Below are 13,942 nucleotides of genomic sequence, written 5' to 3'. Positions count from 1 at the left end.
TTCGAAGCTTCGATACGATTTCCGACACAATTGCTTCAAACGTTTTGATGCTTCATGAGGCTTCACTCCGCCCATCACTATCCTGGGCATCTGTCTGTGGTGTTTAAAGGGCAACAGTGCCACCTAGCATTCACACTGCATGGTTACATTTTGATTCTCCACTAACTGTTCTATCAACCCTGCTGAACTCAAAGGTATCTTGTTTAAAGAAATTGTTGTACAATAATTTCAACATCAAAAATTAAGGTCCTTAGAGAGTGTGCCACCAATTTGAAGAGGATACCATCAAATTATTGCACTGATCTGAATGTGATGTCCTACCCAAATGCTAGTTTCTTTTATCCTCACCAGGCAAATGCTAACCACACAGTTAGGTGAATGCTAGATAAAACAAAGAAAAAATATTACATAGTGTAAGTTTGGAACAAATATATAATATTAATAACCTTTACAATCAATTACATAATAATATTAAACAAAACACATTAACAATATGTTTTATGTCAAAGAGACGCTCTCTGAGATGAAAACATTTGTTTGACTTATCTCTTTAACTGTGATGTGACAATCCATCAACCTGGTCCCCTGACAATGGAAATAGTAAGTGTCACTGATTTTAACCCTGGCAAAAGGCCCTGGAGCCTTCTGTCACTGGAATCCCACCTTTTTTCTTGTTGCTTAAATTAGTCAACTTCAAACCAAATTTAAGACATGAATACTTCTACTCTGGAACAAATGACCAAAGTAAATATCCAAATATATTTAAAACAGTTAACAAAAACCCCAACTCCCTTACCAAATGTACAGTTATTACATTTACTGTTGGTAGGCTTTAACTGGTAGTGACCGCATTAGTCCCAGAGGCAAGAGTGAGAAGGTCCTGCTAATTCCTGCACATAAGAGAAAACAGAATGTAACAGTACTGTATGTCATTATGTGTATTCAAGTTTTTACACTGTATTTTAAAGGTGATGGCTGCCTCTGCTGAGCTGCAGATGGCTAAATTAGTGGTAACCCAACACCAACTCCCTGCACAGCACTATGGTTTGAGAGCACGTATAGTGTTATTCAATGATTATGAATAGCTTCATTATAAACAGCTGCAAATGCCAGACTGGTATCTGTTTATCTGTCTGATGCTATGGTGCAAAGTCAAATAAAAGGCTGGCACTGAACATCTGGATTTGCCACCGCACTTCATCACCAAATTCTAAATGACAATAATTTTGCTGCTGTTGAATACAGGCATGTGTTCATCATCCACAGGTAATATGTGTTCTGTAAATTGAACACAATACAGTGGCTAGTTAGGTTTTGCTAGAAGATCAACAGTGCCTGAATTAATACCTGAGCGAGACACCCAGGCAAGGTATGAGTGGCTAGTGGAAAAAGGTTTAAGGTAAATCTTAGAGGTAAATGTACACTGTTTTATAATATGGTTAACAGATTACACTTTTTGTATTTCATAGTTTGTAAAAAATACCTCAAAATTCTGCTAGCCTATATTAAAGATCCTCCAGTAAATAGTTTTGTTTAACACAATCTGTTTTGAATGAAATCACTCCACAATTCTGTCTTATTCACTAATCTTTGCAAATATAATCCTGTGAGTGGGGAAGTCCTATGAGAAAAAAGACAACAGTTTAAGATAAGGTGAAAAGTGGAGAGAGAAATGCTGTAATGGCTGAAGTTTTATATCATTTAACAGTGAAAAAGTTTTTTCATAGACTGTCAGAGATCCCATATATAACATGAATCTTTTTGTCTGAAACTCTTTTTTGCTCTCTTTCTAGGGCAGCAAATTTGGAGTGGAACCGCATGTAAAAAATAAAATATTTTAAAAAGAAGAACAACTAAAATTACTGTGGGAGTCAACATATCAGCATGGCTGCTATCAAGCTGGGAATTTCCTATGGATTTTCTGCCATCTCCAGTTATGTGAAACTGTTAAATCTTTGCAAGGAAAAATGGAATACCTTCTTCTGCCAGATTCCAAATGAAAAGAGGAAAGAAACTGTACATGATGGATACATTTAAAACTCAAGAAAAAAAAAAGAGTTTTTGAATACAGACAAAAGGCAGAAAGAGGCAGAGAAAGAAAACTTCAGATGTCAACATGGAGTGCCTGCTTGCCATCAGTGGAGTGTTGCCACGGTATTCCATGGCAACCGTTTCTAGGGAGTCTTCTATTTGTCATTCCTTAGCTATTTTAGGGACCAAAGGACCAAACATTTTTATTGCAGACTCTTGTAGCTGTATGTAACATATTGGAAATAAACTTCATGTTTCTCAGCTGCTTACAAAAACAGCTCTGAGAATTATTACAGAAAAAGAACTGTACAACACATTATATATATATATATATATATATATATATATATATATATATATATATATATATATATATATATATATATATATATATATATATATATATATATATATACATGTATTGTAGTAAATGCTTTAAGAAATGATAGTTATAATTGTTTGATACTAGTTCTGGGAGGGAATTCGTTTGCATTTAATGTGTGTTGGTTACTAGCAACTTCAAGCTCAAGATGGGGCTTAAATGAGATTACCAGGGCAAAGAAACTTTCAGAGATGGACCATCAGGTGGGTCACTATTGAAAAAGGTAAATTAAACCTCCCATTCCAAAATATGTACAGAATGGAAAAAAAATTACATTTATATATATATATATATATATATATATATATATATAAGCTAGAGGAATTAATGCAAAAACATATGTATGTGTGTATGTGCGTGTGTGTGTGTATATATATATATAGGATTCAGCGGGTTGGAAAATGGATGGATGGATATATATATATATATATATATATATATATATATATATATATATATATATATATATATATATACTGACAATATAAATAAAACAAGTAGAATAATTGTCTTTTTTTGTAGATTTTAGATAAAGATTTGACTCTGCCAAATGCAAACTCTCTTACTACAAGAGAATAACATGCAATACTGGCAGCTCTTTAACTGCAAGCATTCCATATTTAAATAATGTATACTATAACACTATATATATATATATATATATATATATATACTGTATATATATATATATATGTATATATATATATATATTTAAAAAGACTACTATTTAAAGACTAGCATCAATTGCAAAACATTGACTGTCTTCTTTTTGTAGGACTACCTTAAATTACAGACATTTCTTGTCTTTCCACTGACACACTTCTCTGTATGTAAATTCTGTCTTTCCTGTCTTGAATGTTTGTGGATGTCATTCTGCACTCTTCTCTCTCTCTCTCTCTCTCTTTCTCTTTCCCCTCATTCCTTCAAGTGTCCATTGTACAAAGATAAGGATGTGCCAAGTGGGATGATGGAAGCTTGTCAGCATTTCAGCCTTGGCATGGCTAATTTCATTAGCACAACCACACAGTGGACAACTCCTTTGACCCCAGATCACTCCCTATTCTGTCTCTTCTCCCTCCACATCTCACTCTTTTCACCAGCTGCCACCAAGAACTAACTTTCTATTAAACACAATTAAGCCTTTACCCTTCAAACACAGAGACCAAATAGTCAAATCTGATGCTGTGATCTTGCAGCTTTGATTAGAATCCACCATTTGCCTAAACATTTCAGTCATGGTTTGAGTCCAATTTGCTAACAGACACTTTTCATTCCTTATTGTTATACTGTACTTTACTTGAAAATGCAGTGCAGTGACTTTAACAACAGAAGTCCACAATATCTTTTACAATAAAATTACGTTGGTGTCCTCCTACTTTGTCACCATCAGGTCACATCCACAAAACTGGGTTGTGGCCATAAACATTTGCTGTCATTTCTGCCAATAGGTTATGCCCTTGTCTGCCTGAGATACTCATCCAAATACTATACGTGCCTATGTTATGCTGTGCCATCCTGTCCCATTAATGTGTCTCCACACGCACTTTTAAGAAACACGTCCTTGCACTTGATGCTGGGGCCTGACCTCATTAATCATATTTTAACTATGACAAGAGTCCCCAACAATAAGATAGTCCTGGAGACCACATCCCAGCACCTGACAACACAGGCTGCCCCTTCTCGTATTTCCTATTTTCCAGACATCTGTAAGGTTCATTCATTCCATCAATTGCCTTTACCCTGTTTTCTCCACACAGTAAAATTACCTGTATTACATTAACACTTAATGTATGAAAACAATGTTTTCATATATACACAGTCAAGGGTTTCTTTTATACTGTGAGAGTTATTTTAACACTGGGGATTTTGCTGTGCAGGGTCTGTTTACCCTATGTGTCCCACATCCTTTGCTTATCACACTGTTTGGCTGCGCAATTCTTTTCTGCCTGCTACTTGATTGCGCTTTCTAAACCTTCATTCAGGACACATAAATGGGGCTAGAAGTTCCATTATCAGCTCTCTGAAAAAATTGCTGCAACTGTTTACATGAATTAAAAAAAAAAACTCTAGAAAAACTGAGCAGGTTTCAAAGCAACACACATGTGTATGAGTTTAGCTCTGTTTTTCTCTTAAAATGTTTGCATTTTATAGAAATTTTAATTGTATTAATAATGAGAGGGGTAAAGAAGAGACGATTAGAAAGAGTAAATGGCTTACCTACAGTATATGGAACTATGGATTTTTATTTGGCAATTGACTTTAGAGCAGTTGGTATTTACATTACTTAAAGAGATACATAACATTTAAGGTATTTTAAATTATTTATTTATTAAAGATTTATATTATTTTTCAGACATATCACTGCAATTATTTATTAATTAATGACTGACAATTTTGGCCTTTGCCCTGGCTATATCTGAAATATGTATTGATTTCCTCTTATACAGATTTTTTTAATTTACCTTTACTTTTTCTTTGAGTTCTTTTAAAAGGTTCAGTGTTACGTGTTCCTCGTGCATCTGGGGTACAACGTACATTTCATGCTTGACTACTCAACTCTTCTGTAATTTCTGAATGATGCGTTTCAGCTTAGGCCTAAATAAAGCACAGTCTAGGATAAATCAAATCTTGATAAGTCTTTGTGGTTTTCATTATCACACTTTATCCCAGGACATGATAAGCTAGAAGCACAAAGTGGACACTCCAGGAAATATTGTGAGGAAGTGGACACTCTCAGGTTTTTAATATTTTTCAATTAAGTAATTTGAACAATTTATAATTTCACAGATTTTGAAGGATAGAACCACTTTCCATTAAGTTTTCAAAAATGCGTTTAGAGAAATGTGTTGGTGTGTGTGAATTTTTTGATGCTGACTGGAATACCTTTAACTGGACCCATTTTTACTGCACCATCGCACAGCACCAAGGCCTCCTGTTCACATCGGATGCAAGGCAAAAGCCATTGTTTGATGAGAATGCAAATCTACTGTTGGTCTCACTTATACCATTCCCTGAACGAAGCGCTTAGGAGTTACTGAATGCCCCAAGCCAGAAAGCAGAAAAATTAAATGAGGAAAATAGGTGACCGACACTACCTCATGAATGGTCCCAAGCTTTCAGAACAAACCGCACACAGTAAATAATGGAAAAGAATGAGACAAGTACTGCGGTGGGCTGGCGCCCTGCCTGGGGTTTGTTTCCTGCCTTGCGCCCTGTGTTGGCTGGGATTGGCTCCAGCAGACCCCCGTGACCCTGTAGTTAGGATATAGCGGGTTGGATAATGGATGGATGAATGAAACAAATATTCAATACCGCACATTGCAGTGCGCTCTTCTTTACAACAGTAGATGCAATACAAAATGAAACAAATGAACATGAAATAAAATCTTCCCAACTGTGAAAAATATTAGTTCAAAAATGTCCAGAACACAGATCCTTTGAGGGATCTTGCTAAAAATTCACTCATCCTGAAATAAAAAATGAAAGCTATTTATCCTACTGGTAGGGTTTTATCAGACTGCATGAACACTCCCCACTGACTTCTAAAAGCAACAAACAACAAAGTATGGAGTAGCTCATGTTCCTCTTCAAAATCTGATTTCATAAATTACAGCACCTTTCAAAATGAATTCAGAATTTTCCTAGCTGGAAAGACTTTTCCTCTACACATTTAATTTTAAAGTGTTGTCAGGTTTACTTAGTCTTAAATGGCCACATACAGGCAACCAATCTTTTATGCATTTACACAAATGAAACAGCCAATGGGTTCCAATAAATGATAAAATAAACAATCCAGAGCTGTTTTTGTAATCTAACAAATGTCTTTGGGTGGAGAAGGAAGCAAGGGCAATGATTGGATTCAAACCAGTAAATGATCCCTTTGCCACTATGTAGCCCATATCTTTTGTAGTGTATATAATCTTTTTTGTTCCCATTTTAAAAGGTTGTGGGATACAAAGCAGTGGCAGTTCACAACATTTCAGATGACAGTGCCAAGAAGTGTGTTTAAATGAGAGCAGTAAACATCTAACATCTACCCCAATTGTAAGAGCCATTTGTTAGTTATGTTAAGTTGATGGAAGTATTTTCTTAGTTTTGTTAAATGTTTGACTATATATTAGCACATAGTATGTGGGAGGGCCTATTATAACCCCCATAAGCTGAATTGAAATAGAATATTCTATTTCTTGTACCTCTGACTGCAGATTAGTCTCAGTTTGTGATCTGCCTTGTTGTAACTAAGGCATGGAGGCCACACAGTTTCAAACCGTGCCCAGTTGTATGTAATGTGACATGCCCTATTGAACATGCAGTGCTGTACATACATTCATATGAAAAAGTCTGGGAACCCCACTTAATTCTTTAGATTTTTGTTTATCATTGGCTGAGCTTTCAAAGTAGCAACTTCCTTTTAATATATGACATGCCTTATGGAAACAGTAGTTTTTTAGCAGTGACATTAAGTTTATTGGATTAACAGAAAATATGCATCATAACAAAATTAGACAGGTGCAGTATTTTTGACCTTTCTTCCATACAAAATCTCTCCAGTTCAGTTAAATTTGATGGCTGCCGAGCATGGACAGCCTGCTTCAAATCATCCCATAGATTTTCAATGATATTCAAGTCAGGGGACTGTGATGGCCATTCCAGAACATTGTACTTCTCCCTCTACATGAATGCCTTTGTAGATTTTGAACTGTGTTTTGAGTCATTGTCCTGCGTAATTCAACTTTTTGACTGATGCTTGAACATTATCCTGAAAAATTTGTTGATATTGGGTTGAATTCATCTGACCCTTGACTTTAACAAGGGCCCCAGTCCCTGAACTAGCCACACAGCCCCACTGCATGATGGAAGCTCCACCAACTTTGACAGTAAGTAGCAGGTGTTTTTCTTGGAATGCGATGTTCTTCTTCTGCCATGCAAAATGCTTTTTGTTATGACCAAATAACTCAATTTTTGTCTCATCAGTCCAAAGCACTTTGTTCCAAAATGAATCTAAATAAACATTTGCATACAACAAGTGACTTTGTTTGTGGTGTGAGTGCAGAAAGGGATTCTTTCTCATCACCCTGCCATACAGATGCTCTCTGTGCAAATTGCACTGATTTGTAGAATGATGTACAGATACACCATTTGCAGCAAGATGTTCTTGCAGGTCTTTGGAGGTGATCTGTGGGTTGTCTGTAACTATTCTCACAATCCTGTACATATGCTGCTCCTGTATTTTTCTTGGCTTGCCAGACCTGAGTTTAACAGCAACTGTGCATGTGGCCTTCCATTTCCTGATTACATTCCTTACAGTTGAAACTAACAGTTTAAACCTCTGAGATAGCTTTTTTGTAGCCTTTCCCTAAACGATGATACTGAACAATCTTTGTTTTCAGATCTTTTGAGAGTTGCTTTGAGGATCCCATGCTATCACTCTTCAGAGGAGAGTCAAAGGGAAGCACAACTTGCAATTGACCTCCTTAAATACTTGTTCTCATGATTGGGCACACCTGTCTATGAAGATCAATGCTTAATAAGCTAATCCAACCAATTTGGTGTTGCAAGTAATCAGTATTGAATAGTTACATGAGTTCAAATCAGCAAAATTACAAGGGTACCCAATTTTTTTTCAGTTTTTCACATTTGATTTAATTTCATACAACTAAATACTGCTTCACTAAAAATCTTTGTTCAGAAAACACCCCAGTACTCAGATGTTCCTAGGAATTGAAAGACATACCACTGTTATCTTTTTTGTTGAAAGTAGAGTAAATTATTATGCAGGCTGAGAGGAGTTCCCAAACTTTTTCATGACTGTATATGACATACTGAATGTATTAAGTAAAGCATAGAGAAGTAACTCATCTTTAAGTATAGAAAACAACTTTAGTTTAACAAGAAAAAAGCTGAGTTTAAAGAATAAGCTTTTTTTTCCTTTTTATTCTGCGTAATAACTTTTTTCTCTATTCTGGTGTGGACTGTTTGCTTTGAATTTTTGAATTTCTTAAAACAAATTTTTTGGACTGAAAAAATTCTTTTGGTATGTGTTTGACTCATTCTTGATCCTCCCTTACCTACATAGCAGCTACACCAATTAAATACCACTTGGTGCCACAGAATAGTATAACTGTTTCACATGACATAACACTGAAATCTGCGTAATACTACTATTATTTTCAGTGTTTTATATATTTAAAAACCCATTTAGTCTTTTTGTTTTGCATGACTTTCTAATTTGTTAACAAAAGTTACATTAAACATTTCTAAAAAAAACAGTAAAATCATATATACAGGCATATATACCAAGCCATTGTTTGGACTGAGTTCCACTCCTGGTGTTGTATAATTTTAAAACCTGACAAAATATTTTATATTTACAAACCTTTTTGATCTCTTTTTGTGAAACTTGGAATGTTTAAAACAATCTTTGTTTCCTTCTAGCCAAAAATCAAGAGGTCCTTGCACCTTTTGTGGAAATCATACCTCCCACTTTGTTATTTTGTGACTATTTTAATAGTTCACATGAGAAGTGTGATGATTCCTGCAAACTGAGGGAGAGGCAAATATATAAAAAGAGATGTGCAAATAAGCAAACAACAATTTATCTTTTGGTGCTAGTTCAGATGAGCACTTGAACAGATCGTCAACATCTTCCAAGGCTGTCTTCATTAAAAGCACTACTGCTCTAACATAAACAAAGATGCGATTTTGTTGAGTATGCTGCCAAAAGGTGACACCCTGACAGAAGCAAAGATGACAGAAAGCAACCAATTGTCTTGGATTATAATGCAACAAAGGCAGGTGTTGACAACTTTGATAAGATCACAGCCACATACATCTGCCAGAATAAGTCTGCCTGCTGGCCACTAGTCATTTTTTACTACATTATTGATAAGTCAACAATACCATCATTATATGAAGTGAAGTGAACAATGACCAGAACAGTAGAAAGCTGAATTGCAAGAAGATCATATTGAAGCAGCTGGGTAATGTATTGCTTTCACCAAATGATGAAATGATCATTTTGAAAGAAAGAATTAGGAGATGACACAGACAGATGCGAATTTAAGCAGGGTCCATAACTGAGAAGACTAATATTAAATGAACAGCATCATAATGTTTAGCCAGAATTATGGTCAATGAACAGAATAGTAAATTGTAAGCCAAAAAGGATTCACAGAATAAGAAACAAAAAAATGGGAGACTTATTTTGCAGTCAATTGGCAGAAGAACAACAACAACAACAACAACATTTATTTATATAGCACATTTTCATACAAACAGTAGCTCAAAGTGCTTTACATATTAAAGAATAGAAAAATTAAAGACATAATTATAAAAAAATAAATCAACATTAACATCGAATAAGAGTAAGGTTCAATGGCCAGGGGACAGAAAAACAAAAAACTCCAGACGGCTGGAGAAAAAATAAAATCTGTAGGGATTCCAGACCATGAGACCGCCCAGTCCCCTCTGGGCATTCTACCTAACATAAATGAAACAGTCCTCTTTGGATTTAGGGTTCTCACGGAAGGGCTTGATGATGATGATGGTCACGTAGACTTCTTCCTTTTAATCCGTCCATCATTGTTGGAGCATCATGAAGCTTTGAGTAGGTGGAGGTGGCGCAGGCCACCACCACAAAGAAAACGGAAAAAGAAACAGAAAAGAGAGTAGGGGTCAGTACCGATTTTAGAGCCACCATGAATAGTTGTTATGATGAATTGAACATACAGAGTATCAGGATTAAGTTAAATTACGATTAAAATGAAGTTATAAAAAGGCCATGTTAAAGTAATGTGTTTTCAGCAGTGTTTTAAAGTGCTCTACTGTATCAGCCTGGCGAATTCCTATTGGCAGGCTATTCCAGATTTTAGGTGCATAACAGCAGAAGGCCGCCTCACCACTTCTTTTAAGTTTTGTTCTTGGAATTCTAAGGAGACACTCATTTGAGGATCTGAGGTTACGATTTGGAATATAAGGTGTCAGACATTCCGATATATAAGATGGGGCGAGATTATTCAAGGCTTTATAAACCATAAGCAGAATTTTAAAGTCAATTCTGAATGACACAGGTAACCAGTGTAGTGACATCAAAACTGGAGAAATGTGTTCGGATTTTCTTTTCCTAGTTAGGATTCTAGCAGCTGCATTCTGCACTAGTTGCAAACGATTTATATCTTTTTTGGGTAGTCCTGAGAGGAGTGCGTTACAGTAATCTAGTCGACTGAAAACAAACGCGTGAACTAATTTCTCAGCATCTTTCAGTGATAAAAGAGGTCTAACTTTACTTATGTTTCTTAAGTGAAAAAATGCTGTCCTAATGATCTGATTAATATGTGATTTAAAATTCAGATTACAGTCAACAATCACCCCTAAGCTTTTTACCTCCGTCTCCATAACTCAGAAACTAAATAAGAAAGTTGCTAAAGGTCTTTTATTTGTGAATACAAAATTTGTCTTACCTTTATGCCATTGTAGTAATGACATAATGCATTACATACTTCAGTCATCAAGCCTAGCAGCGGAATAGCAACCATCAACAACCTGCAGGAGAATGTGAATCATATTGAACACTGTTTACAGGAGCATAAAGAAATATTATAAATAGATTTCTTGACCTTCAAAACACCATGTACTATACTAAAATAATTAATAATAAATAATTAAAGGACAAGGAACAGTTGGAAAAAAGGAATGATGTCTACAAACAACAACATTAATAGAATGCAACATATTGTAACGAGTACAGGGATGGAACAGACAGGTACAACCACAGATACCAGATGCAGGATATGCAGGTTTAAGTCCTTAGTCAGACTGGCATATTTATTGTTTACAATCAGAAGACCAACTAAGTAGATTTCTAAAACTTATCATGCCTATCCAAGCCTCCCTGCTATTACGGGCAACAGGTAAGGCCACCAAAAACAACAAATACACTGCTTAACACTAGTAAATGTCATGCTTCACCTTGTATTGCCCACTCTGCATGCATTTCGGGTGATCACTAGGCAGTTTTTTAAGTTGCTCACCTGCAACCTTGTGGCCACATCTTTACAATCCCCATTCCTGCATGTGAATAACCAGGGCTCCAGCATCCTGTTTTCTCATCTGCTCTGTTGTGACTAATACTTCAGCTACTCAATCTAGCATTTGTCATCCACAGCAGGTCCTCCTTATGCAGTTTGCACTTCACCATCACCATCAGTCACCGGGAACACTGGACCTCTCGACTCTCAAGGTACTGCTAATGAAATACCCCCTGTTAATGCCAAGGCCCTGGACAGTGCTTCCTAGGAATCCTGAACTTCACTGTCTGTCAATTGGCTGGATCTACTTAATCTGTAACTAATGCCCACCACAGTCATACAGGTTCTTAGCCCCACACAATTGATAAGTGATTTAGTCTGCTGGTTTTTGCACAATACTATATGTTCTATTATAAACATTATGCACATACAAAAACATGTATGCCATTTGTTATTACGACTGGCTGTTTGATAACCTTCTGATCTGGTTATACTCTAGGATGATATACAGTAAGTAAGGATAGACTCCATTGCACACGTATAAAATTTTGTGAAAACAGACAGAGAAATTCAAGCTTCATCAGATGTCTGAGGGTTTGGTGAACCTTGTTAACAATAGCTGAAATGTGTTGTTCTGTAGTAGCAGTATGTCTAGTAATGAAGGTGAGGAAACATTTAGTCTCCCCTTTGAACTGTACTGTTCTAAACTAAGTTTTGGGATTCCCATTTACTGTTTTTGCATTTTTTATAGATTTATTGTTATTGTTTATATGTTTAGGCAGTCATCCATATATTAAATAATTTTTGTGGCAACACTATTTTAGACTATTAGAACATTAGAACAAGCTAGACAAGAACAGGCCATTCCACCCAACAAAGCTCACTAGTCCTATCTAATTAATTCTTCTAAAAAAACATCAAGTTTAATTTTGAAAGTCCCTAAAGTCCTACTGTCTACCACGCTACTTGGTAGCTTATTCCAAGTGTCTATCGTTCTTTGTGTAAAGAAAAACTTCAAAATGTTTGTGCGAAATTTACCCTTAACAAGTTTCCAACTGTGTCCCCGTGTTCTTGATGAACTTATTTTAAAATAATAGTCTCTATCCACTGTATTAATTCCCTTCATAATTTTAAACACTTCAATCATGTCACCTCTTAATCTTCTTTTCCTTAAACTGTATAGGCTCAGCTCTTTTAATCTTTCTACATAATTCATCCTCTGTAGCTGTGGAATCAGCCTAGTTGCTCTTCTCTGGACCTTTTCTAGCGCTGTAATGTAATTTTTGTAGCCTGGATTCCAGATGAGGCCTCATGGAGGTGTGACCACGGGGGGGCTGGGGTGGGCATTGCCCCCCAGAGACAAGCCATGCCCACCCTGCGAAATGCTCTGTCTGTTCAGTGAAAACTCTGTAGAAGAATAACATTTGATTTTCAAAACTGAGTTGCTTCCCGATTAGACAGGCACCGTGCTGCTCACAGTTTACTTCGCCGCACATTTTGCAGCACGTTTTCAACCTGTTGACCGCATTCTTTAATAAAAACAGCGTATATGTTCCATTCTTCTTTTATTTTCTGGTTGGTAACACCAAAGGCTATGCATAGGTGGCTTTTTAAAAAGCAGACACACAGCACAGCGCACCCACGTCGGTAACTGAAACTCCAAAAGATGTAGATCACAATCCTCCAGCTCTGCGCCCATGTCGGGTATAAAATATACAAAATATAAAATACAAAATATACAGTCCAGACTACCTGATTTAAATATGGATAGCCCATCCCAGCCCATTTTAATTAATTATCCATCCATCCATTTTCTAACCCGCTGAATCCGAACACAGGGTCACGGGGGTCTGCTGGAGCCAATCCCAGCCAACACAGGGCACAAGGCAGGAACCAATCCAGGGCAGGGTGCCAACCCACCGCAGGACACACACAAACACACCCACACACCAAGCACACACTAGGGCCAATTTAGAATCACCAATCCACCTAACCTGCATGTCTTTGGATTGTGGGAGGAAACCGGAGCGCCCGGAGGAAACCCACGCAGACACAGGGAGAACATGCAAACTCCACGCAGGGAGGACCCGGGAACGAACCCGGGTCTCCTAACTGCGAGGCAGCAGCGCTACCACTGCGCCACTGTGCCACCCAAATTAATTATCCCAAGCACGCAATCAGAAAGACACTCAGATGTTTTAGTGCAAGCTGGTATCAGTCTCAACCATGGCTTTAATATTCTGTTGTCCGTGATTCCAGCTTTTGCTTTGCCTGCTGCAAATTTAGTGTTTCCAGTTCGGACCGCAGGGACATATTCACCAAACACGGCTACACTAATTTTAAAAAAGCTCTAGAAAAAGATGGCTTCCACAAACACGCATCTAGTATCCCGCACATCAGAGCCATGTCTGCATGGTAAGAGTATCGGCGCCAGGCAGAGACGGGTGAAAGCATAGTTCAACTAGTTAACTACTGGGTCCAACCCAGACAGAAAAGAATGGAT

General features: G+C 36.8%; 1 protein-coding gene across 19 annotated transcripts in view; it reads left to right on the top strand.

Moving 5' to 3' along the window:
• The window catches only part of celf4 (CUGBP, Elav-like family member 4), a 1,212,964-nt gene extending 1,210,624 nt beyond the window's left edge, over positions 1-2,340 (top strand). For all 19 annotated transcript variants that reach the window (XM_039759134.1, XM_039759132.1, XM_039759130.1 and 16 more), the window contains one exon: positions 1,794-2,340. The gene's annotated coding sequence lies outside the window, so the exon portion shown is untranslated. The remainder of the gene's footprint in view (positions 1-1,793) is intronic.
• The last annotated feature ends 11,602 nt before the right edge of the window (positions 2,341-13,942 follow it).

The sequence above is a fragment of the Polypterus senegalus genome, chromosome 7, assembly GCF_016835505.1.
Source record: "Polypterus senegalus isolate Bchr_013 chromosome 7, ASM1683550v1, whole genome shotgun sequence".
NCBI lineage: Eukaryota > Metazoa > Chordata > Cladistia > Polypteriformes > Polypteridae > Polypterus > Polypterus senegalus.
This window is presented reverse-complemented; position numbering and strand designations above follow the sequence as displayed.